Here is a 10,265-nt window from a genome sequence, read left to right as displayed (position 1 = left end):
TCTTTCTACACTGTCTTGATATGCAAATTAACTGCCATCTTTGTTGGGGTAATTTGCATACTCGTCCTGATTGGTTGGTGGGCGTGGCTTGGCTGGTGGGTGTGGCTTGTGCATAGCGAAGGTGCGGTCAATTTGCATATTTGTCTATTATTAGGTAGGATAATGAATTCTCAAAAAGGGAAATTAAACAATCCCATTTATTACTGCAACAGAAAGATTAAATACTTAGGAATAAGCTTAACCAAGGAGACAAAAGACCTATACTAGGAAAACTAGGGGGCTGAAAAAAGAGAAGAAGATATAAAAAAGTGGAAGACTACAGACAGTCCTCGGGTTATGTCGGACTTGACGTACGTCGTTTCGTGGTTACATTGCCATCTCCCATTTATTTATTAAAAAAAAAAAAGTTCTGTCATTTCGACATATGTACATATGTGCTTTATGTTTTTTATTATTTATTTACCACAAGTAAAGGTCAGGAATTGTTATCTTTCTTTAAAATTTTTTTTTACTGTTTCACTTCATTACTGCTGTGTATGTGCTCCATGTGAGTGATGTAGGTGCTTATGTAGGTGGGTTCTGACTTATGGCGAAAATCGCATTACGTTGCACCATAGGAACAGATCTCCAACGTAACCCGAGAACCTACTATATATATACCGGGTTCATGGATTGGTAGAATCAACATCATTAAAATGTCCATACTACCCAAGGCAATCTACAGATTCAATGCAATCCCTATTAGATACCAATGGCATATTTCACAGAGTTAGAACAAATACTCCAAAAATTTATATGGAATCAAAAAAGACCCCAAATAGCTGTAGCAATTTTGATAAAAAAAAACAAACAACAAAGTTGGAGGAATCACAATACCAGATTTCAAGTTATACTACAAAGCTACCGTAAACAAAACAGCCTGGGACTGGCACAAGAACAGGCATATAGATCAGTGGAACAGAATAGAATCCAGAAATTGACCCAAGCCGTTACGCTTAACTAATATTTGACAAAGGAGGCAAGAGCATACAGTGGAGTCAAGACAGTCTCTTCAATAAATGGTGGTGGGAAAATTGGACAGATACATGCAAAAAAATGAAACTAGACCATAAACTTACACCATACACAAGAATAAACTCAAGACTTAAATATAAGTCATGAAACCATAAAAATCCTACAAGAAACACAGGCAGCAAAATCTCAGACATCTCTCATAGCAATATGTTTACAGATATATCTCCTAAGGCAAAGGAAACTAAGGAGAAAATAAACAAATGGGACTACATCAAAATAAAAAGCTTCTGCACAGCAAAAGAAACAATCAACAAAATGAAAAGGGAGCCCACTGCATGGGAGAACATATTTGCCAATGTTATCTCTGATAAGAGTTTAATCTCCAAAATTTATAAGGAACTCATACAACTTAACAAAAGGAAGATAAACAATCCAATTAAAAAATGGGCAAAGGACCTAAATAGACACTTCTCCAAAGAGAACATTTTAAACTCATTTATTAAATCTAGTAGTTTTTTGGTGAAGTCTTTGGGGGACAAGAGACATGAAAAAATGCTCAAAGTCACTAATAATCTGAGAGATGCAAATCAAAATGACAATGAGGTACCATCTCACACCTGTCAGAATGGCTACCACCAACAAATCAACAAATAACAAGTGCTGGCAAGGATGTGTAGAAAAGGGAACCTTAGTACACCGCTGGTGGGAATGCAGACTAGTGCAACCATTATGGAAAGCAGTATGGAATTTCCTCAGAAAATTAAACATGGATCTGCCATTTGACCCAGTGATCCCACTTCTAGGAATATATTCTAAGAAACCCAAAACACTAATCAGAAAGAATGTATGCACCCCTATGCTCATAGCAGCACAATTTACAATAGCTAAGTTCTGGAAACAGCCCAAGTGCCCATCAGTAGATGAGTGGATAAAAAAGCTGTGGTACATTTATACCATGGAATACTATGCAGCAGTAAAAAAGAATCTCTTACCCTTTGAGACAGCATGGAGGGACCTGGAGAGTATCATGCTAAGTGAAATAAGTCAGTCAGAGAAGGACAAGTATCACATGATTGTAATCATTATGTGGAATCTAAGTGACAAAATAAACTGATGAACGAAGTGGATCCAGAGACATGGAAGCATAGAACAGAGTATAGAATCTCAGAGGGAAGGTGGGGGAAGGTGGGTGGGTGGGAGGTAATCAACCAAAGACCTTGAATGCATATATGCATAACCCATGGACACAGACAATAGGGTGCTGAAGGCCTGGGGCGGAGAGGAGGGGGAATGGGGGCAGGCTGGAGGGGGTCAATGGAGGAATAAAGGGGACATATGTAATTCTTTCAGCAATAAAGATTAGAAAAATTTAAAATACATATATACCATTTTGCAGAGCAAATCCACTCTGGGAATTGAGAGAAGATATAACTGAAAGAAGATGTGTGTATAAAGATACTCATTTAAGCATGGATTGAATATAAAAGATTAGAAACTCAATGTCCCTAAACTGGATAATGACTGGTTTAATCATCTGCAGGAGTAAAAAAAAAATGATGCCTTTTATGCATTTAATATGAAGAAGTCCAAGATGTCTTAAGTGCAAAGCACACAAGAGTGTATATGGTATCCTCCCTGTTAAATAAAAACAGGGAAAAATAAGAATATTTATTATTACTCACGTGTATAGGCAAGAAAAAAACTGAAAGAATACACAAGAAGATAAAGAGTAGAGGTTAGTTACCTTGGGAGTGGGAACTGTATGAATGGAAGACAGCTGATGATGTTTAAAAAGCTTTTTGTGCCTTGGTTGGATGGCTCACTTGGTTGGAGCACCATCCCGTAGAATCTACGGCGTAGACCAAAAGGTTGTGGGTTTGATTCTGGGTCAGGGCACATAACTAGGTTTCAGGTTTAATCCCAGGTGGGGCACATATGGGAGGCAACTGATTGATGTTTCTCTCTTTCTCCCTTTAAAAAAAAGCAATAAAACCATATTCTTGGGTGAGAATTAAAAAAAAAGTTTTTTGCACCAGTGAATAGATTATTCAAATAATTTTTAAAAATCTGGCTGGGAGCCATAACCAACCAACAATTATTAAATGTTGACTACCTTAAAATAGACTAAGAAAATAAGATGGCCCAAATGCAACCTTAATTGTGGTATATAAAATATAAGCTTGAGTAAAGTGGCTGTGCCTAACCAATTCCTGGAAATCAAAGTTCTTAGTCTGGGGAATTCTGAAATAAAATCTTCCTCACTGATTACTGCGATTACTCTAAATTTTTAAAAAAATATATTTTATTGATTTTTTTACAGAGAGGAAGGGAGAGGGATAGAGAGCCAGAAACATCGATGAGAGAGAAACATCAATCAGCTGCCTCCTGCACACCCCCTACTGGGGATGTGCCTGCAACCAAGGTACATGCCCTTGACCAGAATCGAACCTGGGACCTTTCAGTCCGCAGGCTGATGTTCTATCCACTGAGCCAAACCGGTTTCGGCTGATTACTCTAAATTTTGAGTCTGCTTTCTAAAAGGTATGTGTTCATTTCATTCAAGTTTATATATATATTTAATACTCATCCAAGGATGTGTTTTTATTGATTCCAGAGAGAGAGGGAAAAGGAGAGACAGAGAGTAAGGAACATTGATGTGAGAGAGAAACACTGATCAGTTGCCTATCGTATGTGCCTGGAGTGGAGATCAAACACGCAACTCTTTCCTACACGGGAGCACACTCCATCTGAGCCACCTGGCCAGGGCTTTCATTCAAGTTTCAATGATTGTGGCTGGCAAAGCCCTCTTGATGTTTTCACTAAGAATTTTAGGTGACTGAAACTGCACTGTAAACAGTAAACATATTACATAACACCCTAGGACCCATACCACTGGTGATACTCAAGACGGTTCCAGGCAGTATATGAACAAAGCAGCGAACACCAAGTCAATGAGTTATTCCTTTCCCTCTTACAAGCCTTCAGATTCAAAGGACTTGGCTGGCAAGAGTATCTAGCTAAGCTTTAACAAATGACTGTTTTCATTATACTAATTTTTACAGTTGCCATTTTCAATGTCTTCTTACTGTCAGAGGTCTAAAACACAAACGTTTGTCTGGACTACCCACACTCATAGCACAACAAACAGGAGTGCGGGCACTGCTACACTTTCCAGGAATCCCTTGGTGACACATCACAAATGGTTTTTCTTCTTCAGGGCTTGCCTTCCTTTGACTCAAATTCTCCATGGGCTTCTGCAAGAGATACTTGTTTCTCAGGGAATGGTGTAGTGTACTGGGCAAATTGAGTCAAGCTGATCTTCAGTGCTGGCTCTTTTTTCTTGCTGTGAGTCTACAAAGTCAATTAACCAAGTGAGGCTAAATTAGCTACCTTGAAATCTGAGGGAAATACATAAGATGACAAATGTAGAGCAGCTGACACAAAGTTTATTAGATGCTCAATGAATGCTGATTTCCTTCCTTCCTTTACTTCTCAGTGCCTCTGTCCTCAGTACTTTTATTTTTCTACTAGAGGCCCAGTGCACGAAATTCGTGCACAGGTGCGGTCCCTAGGCCTGGCTGGCGATCGAAGTGTGAGTGTCTGGTGTGGAAGGGCAGGTCCCAGCTAACCTCTGGGCCGTGGGCAGCACCTGGGCCCCGGGCCCCCATGTGCCCTCCTCCGCTTGAGTCATGGCGCCCGAGTCCCCATGCGGAGATGTGGTAAGCACGGCCAGATGCCATGGGTTGGGGCGCAGTGTGGGCCTCTGGGCTGCCCAGCAGTGCCGCACGGAAGCTGAGCGGGCAACACGCTCTCTCCCAGCCTGCCTTGGCAGATTGGTTCCTGTGCGAACCCATGGTGAGCCTGACTGGCCCCCTGCGTCCTGCTCACCCGGAAGCCCATTGGGGCTGGCAGCACCTCCACTGCCACCCACTGCCAGTGCCTTGTCGCCGACGCCTGCCATGTTCCGTGCTGCCCCCTGTTGGTCAGAGCATGTCATAGTGAGTGGTTGAACTCCTGATCGAACTCCTGGTCGATGGGACAATATGAATATTAGGCTTTTATATGTAGGATATCTTCCATTGATTTCAGAGAGGAAGGGAGAGGGAGAGGGAGACAGAAACATCAATGATGAGAGAATTCATGGATCAGCTGCCTCCTGTACACCCCACACTGGGGATCAAGACCACAACCTGGGCATGTGCCCTGACAGGGAGTCAAACCTTAACCTCCTGAGTCATAGGTTGCCGTTCAACCACTTAGCCACGCCCGCCAGGCTCTTGTTCTTGTTTTAAAGGAGAATTAACACTCCAGAGGTCGACTTGCCCCAAACAGCCAAGTTATGCAGTGGCAGAGTCAGAGGGAGGGAGGGGGACTGGTTCTAAACACGCACTCATGAGGCCTCTGTGTTAATGGCTTCATCCAGGGGGGCGAGTGGACAGACACCGTCTCTGACTCTTCAAGTGGCACTTCCTCGAGGCCCTCAGATTCCCCGCATGACCCCCACCCTCCCTACCCTCCATTGGAGCTGAGGAGGGTGGAGGATGGGAAGGGCCATCTGTAGTTCACCTGGGAGGGGACTTGTGAAGGGAAGGGAGGGACAGAGCTGGGAGCACCACAGACCCAGGGTGGGAGTTTGAGGCAGCCAGATGGATGATGATTGCCCTGTCCCAGCGTCTCAGGAGCTTTTCTTTCTCTGGAAGCACCGCAAGCATTGCCTTAGGCCGCGGGACTTGGGGCTGGTCTCCGCAGTTCTGTTCTGTCGTGTGGGATCCTCTCTGTCCTGGAAACTGGAGTTGGGGATTGGAGTCAGACCACCTGGGCAAGTCCTTTGCATTGGACCCTGAGCCTTTTTGTGTCACGCGTGATGCGGTTCCGGGCACAGCTGATCTGTGTGTCCACAAGGGAGCTTCATTTTCCTAGTTTTCTTTTAAATATATTTCTTTATTGATTTCAGAGAGGAAGGGAGGATAGATAGAAACATCAATGATGAGAGAGAATCACTATCAGCTGCCTCCTGCATGCCCCCCACTGGGGATCGAGCCCACAACCCGGGCATGTGCCCTTGGCCAGAATCGAACCTGGGACCCTTCAGTCTGCAGGCCGACGCTCTATCCACTGAGCCAAACCGACTAGGGCTATTTTCCTAATTTTCAACATTTGCTTTCCATAATACTGTACATTCTGTTTTGTTTTTTGTACCAAAAAAACCACCATTTGCCTGTTTCCAATAAGTATTTGTCATCACTGAAGAGAGCTTGGGTGGGAGGGGGGGGGGAGGTGGAGGGATTAGGGCAGCCAGACGGGAATGACCCGCCTCCTGGACGTCAGGGTGGGAGACTGGTCATGAACATTCCACATCCCTCGTGTGGAGCTCAAACTAAGGTCTGGGTTTTACAGTCAGACCCTCAAAATGGACAGCCCCCTGCCAGCAGCTGCCAGGGACCCTGCCTTTCAGGGTCTGAGCGGAGCATGGGGCCTCCTCCCCCCATCATTCCTTACACTCTGGCTTCCCTCCAGTACACCCCAAAGCCGCCACCTCGGCTGCCAGTTTCCACTGTCTCTGCATTGCCCTCAGGGAGGGAGCTGTCACCTCCAGCTTCCTCTTCCCCGTCTGCTCCTGACACAGAAGCCAGCAGGTCCTCACCTACAGCCCAGGTACGCCCCCCCACCCCCCCCCCCCCCCCCCCGCACTCAGGGGACACCAGATTCTCACGGGCCCTCAATCCCTGTAGGATGTGCCCCCTGAACCAGCCTTGACCCCCTTCCACTCGGCCTCTTGCTTGTCCTGCTGTCCCTCTGCCTGATGCCCTTCTCCAGGTGTCCGCCTGGCTCTCCTCCATTTGTCCACTTTCCCTCAGCGAGCCTCCCTTTGCCCCACCCTCACGGAGGCCCTATGTGGCTTCATTCCCATGTTTTCATGGTGCCCATGCCCTCTAATGGCTGTACCTCACGTCTATCGGAGGCTGTTGCCTCCCCGCACCCCATCCTCTCCTGGCGGAACGCATGCTTAGTAGGGCAGGGCGGCTGGCTCCCTGCTGCTCTGCGAGCACCCAGGCATGCCTGGGACATGGTGGGTGCTCAGTCAGTGATACAGGTTGAGTAAGATGCTCAGGCAGTGGCGTTAGGTGTGAAGGCCATTGGAAGGCAGACTCGGAGACGTCTTGGCACAGTGCTCAGGGCAGGCCGTGAGAGCCATTTGTTCCTTTTCTTGCAAGAGGGAGGGAGGAAGAGAATGAAAAAAGAGCAGTGTGTGTTTTCCCTCAACTACTTAAAAGCTGATGATCTCATTCAATTCTGAAAGCTATGAATAGAAACCCTTAGATCAACCCTGAGGTGGGTTCTGAGATTATCTTTCCTGCATTGGTGGGGGGCGGCCTGCAGGGATCAGCCTGCTGAGCGAGCATTGCTCATCCTGGTCAGTCCAGTTGCTGTGGACCTGCCCGCTGAGCGGCTGCTACCACTGTGGGAGGGCCACGCACTGACCACCAGGGGGCAGCTCCTGCGCTGAGTGTCTGGTTGATCGGTCGTACTGGTCGTTATGCCCTTCGGCCTGGGCTTTTATTATATAGGATACTAGAGGCCCGCTGGATCGGGCCTAAATCGGCAGTCGGACATCCCTCTCACAATCCTGGACCCCTGGCTCCTAATCGCTCACCTGCCTGCCTGATTGCCCCTAACTGCTCCCCCTGCCAGCCTGATCACCCCTAAACGCCTCTGCCTGCTGGCCTGATTGCCCCTCACTGTCCCCCCGCCAGCCAGCCTGGTCGCCCCTGCCTCCCTGATCACCCCTAACTGCCTCTGCCTGCCGGCCTGATTGGCCCCAACTGCCCCGCCCCCTGCCGGTCTGGTTGCCCCCTACTGCCCCCCACCCCCCGCTGGCCTGATCACCCCACGCAGCCTGCTGTTCAGTTGCCCCTCACTAACACCCCTGCCAGCCGGGTCGCCCCACACAGCCTGCTGCTTGGTCGTTTGGTCGTCCCTCACTAAACCCCCGTTGGCCTGGTCGCCCCACACAGCCTGTTCGGTCGTCCTTTAGGTTGTGATGGTCGCTTAGGCTTTTATATAATCTCCCACTGATCGCATTTACTCCCTGGCTTTTTCACCCTTATTGTGGATAACTTCTAATTATCTGTCATTATTTCTGACCTTTTTTCCGAATACCAAACTGTAAGTTCTGTATCTCTTTAACAATTCCACCTTGATGTTCTGTCATGATCTTAAACACATGTATAAAATAGAACGTTATCTTTCTCCAAATCTCCTTTTCCTTCTCTTGGTTTTCTCATTTTGTTCATGCTATCACTATTATCTCCTTCAGACTCAAATCTCAACCATCCTTAACTCCTTACCCCTCACACTAAATCAGACATCAAATTTAATATGCCCTTTTCTAAAAAAAAAAAAAAAAAAAAAAAAAAAAAATATATATATATATATATATATATATATATATATATATATATATATATAATTGATTTCAGAGAGGAAGGATGAGGAAGAGATAGAAACATCGATGAGAGAGAATCATTGAATGGCTGCTTCCTGCACATCCCCTGCTGGGGATTGAGCCTGCAACCCGGGCATGTGCCCTGACAAGGAATCGACACTCAAACACCGAACCACACAGGATGGGCTAATATGCCCTTTTAATAGCTTACAAAGGATTATAAATGAAAAAAAAGAAGAGTTAGTTTTATTAAATACCTTTACTACAGATAAGAAAAATGAAATTCAGGCAGGTTTTGAGATATGCCCAGGTCATATAACTGCAGAGTAGTTACAGCCTAGACTTAATGGTCAGTTAAGCCTTGAATTTGAGGCTCCTCACTCCAACTGCCATGCTCTTTCGCGTTCACATAATGCCTCAAGTTCTGTAGTAGTATTGCATTTTCTCTTTTACCATTGCCATCCCCAGAAATCAGGCCTACCTTATCTTTCACATTTGTAACAAATATATAGAAAGACTGGCTCAGTTAGCAGGGTAAACATTGGTAGTATGTACCCAGCATTCCCCAGGAAAACTTTTTCAAATTTAACTACAGAAAAAATTTTAAACCATTATATACTAGAGGCCCGGTGCATGAAATTCATGCATGGGTAGGGTCCCTAGGCCTGACTGGCGATCAGGGCCTTCCAGCTGCCAGCCCAGGTCTCCCTTCCCTGGCTGTCCCCTAGTGGTCAGTGCATATCATAGCGAGTGATCGAACTCCCAAGGGGACAATTTGCATATTAGACTTATATAAATATATATACTAAAAAGCACACCCACCCCAAACCTACAGCTCAATGAATCACAAAGTGAATACCCATGTAACCCCCCTCATGTCCAGAAAGAACATTGGCACACTTCAAAAACCCCCTTGCACCTTTCTAAACACTACTCCGCCCCGCCCCACCCCCAAGCTAATAATTTCTTCTTTAATTTTTACAACCTACATATTCCTAAATGAGTTTGGTCTGGCCTGTTTTTTGAACTTTGAATTTTCCAAAGTGGCTATTCCAATATGCATCCCCACCAGCGATGTAGTTTCAATTATTCCAACTCTTGGCATTTTCTGTTTTCCATTTTAGCCATTTTTGTGAGCATGCAGTAGTATCTCACTGTAGTTTTAATTTACCGTATTTTCCGGCGTATAAGACGACTGGGCATATAAGACGACCCCCAAGTTTTCCAGTTAAAATATACAGTTTGGGATATACCCGCCCTATAAGACGACCCCCGACTTTTGAGATTTTCCTGGGTTAAAAAGTCGTCTTATACGCCGGAAAATACGGTACATTTTCTGAATGATTAAAAAAGTTGAGCATCTTTACATGTTTATTGGCCACTTAGATTTCATTTTATGAGGTCTCTTCAAATCTCTTACCCATTTAACATTGAGTTGTCTTTTTAAAAAATTGATTTGTGGGTCTATAAATTCTAGGTAGGAGCAGATATATTCCTATTGTAGAAATGAACTCATTTGCCTGATGCTGTTAGAATACTGCTACCTCCCCTTACTCCAGTCCAAATTTACCAATGAATCATCTGGGAGAGATGTACAGACATACCTTGGAGATTCCGTGGGTTTGGTTCCAGACCACTGCAATGAAGCAAGAATTGCAATAAAGCCAGTTGTAATCTTTTTGCTAGCAGAGGGTCTTGCCTTCAATTTGTAAAACATGCACTGTCCATGAAGTGCAATAAAACAAGGTATGTTTGTAGTCAACTTCATGCATTCTCTCTAAAACAATGTAGAATTGTTGTGCCA

This window comes from Cnephaeus nilssonii, assembly GCF_951640355.1.
Source record: "Cnephaeus nilssonii genome assembly, chromosome: 4".
NCBI lineage: Eukaryota > Metazoa > Chordata > Mammalia > Chiroptera > Vespertilionidae > Cnephaeus > Cnephaeus nilssonii.
This window is presented reverse-complemented; position numbering follows the sequence as displayed.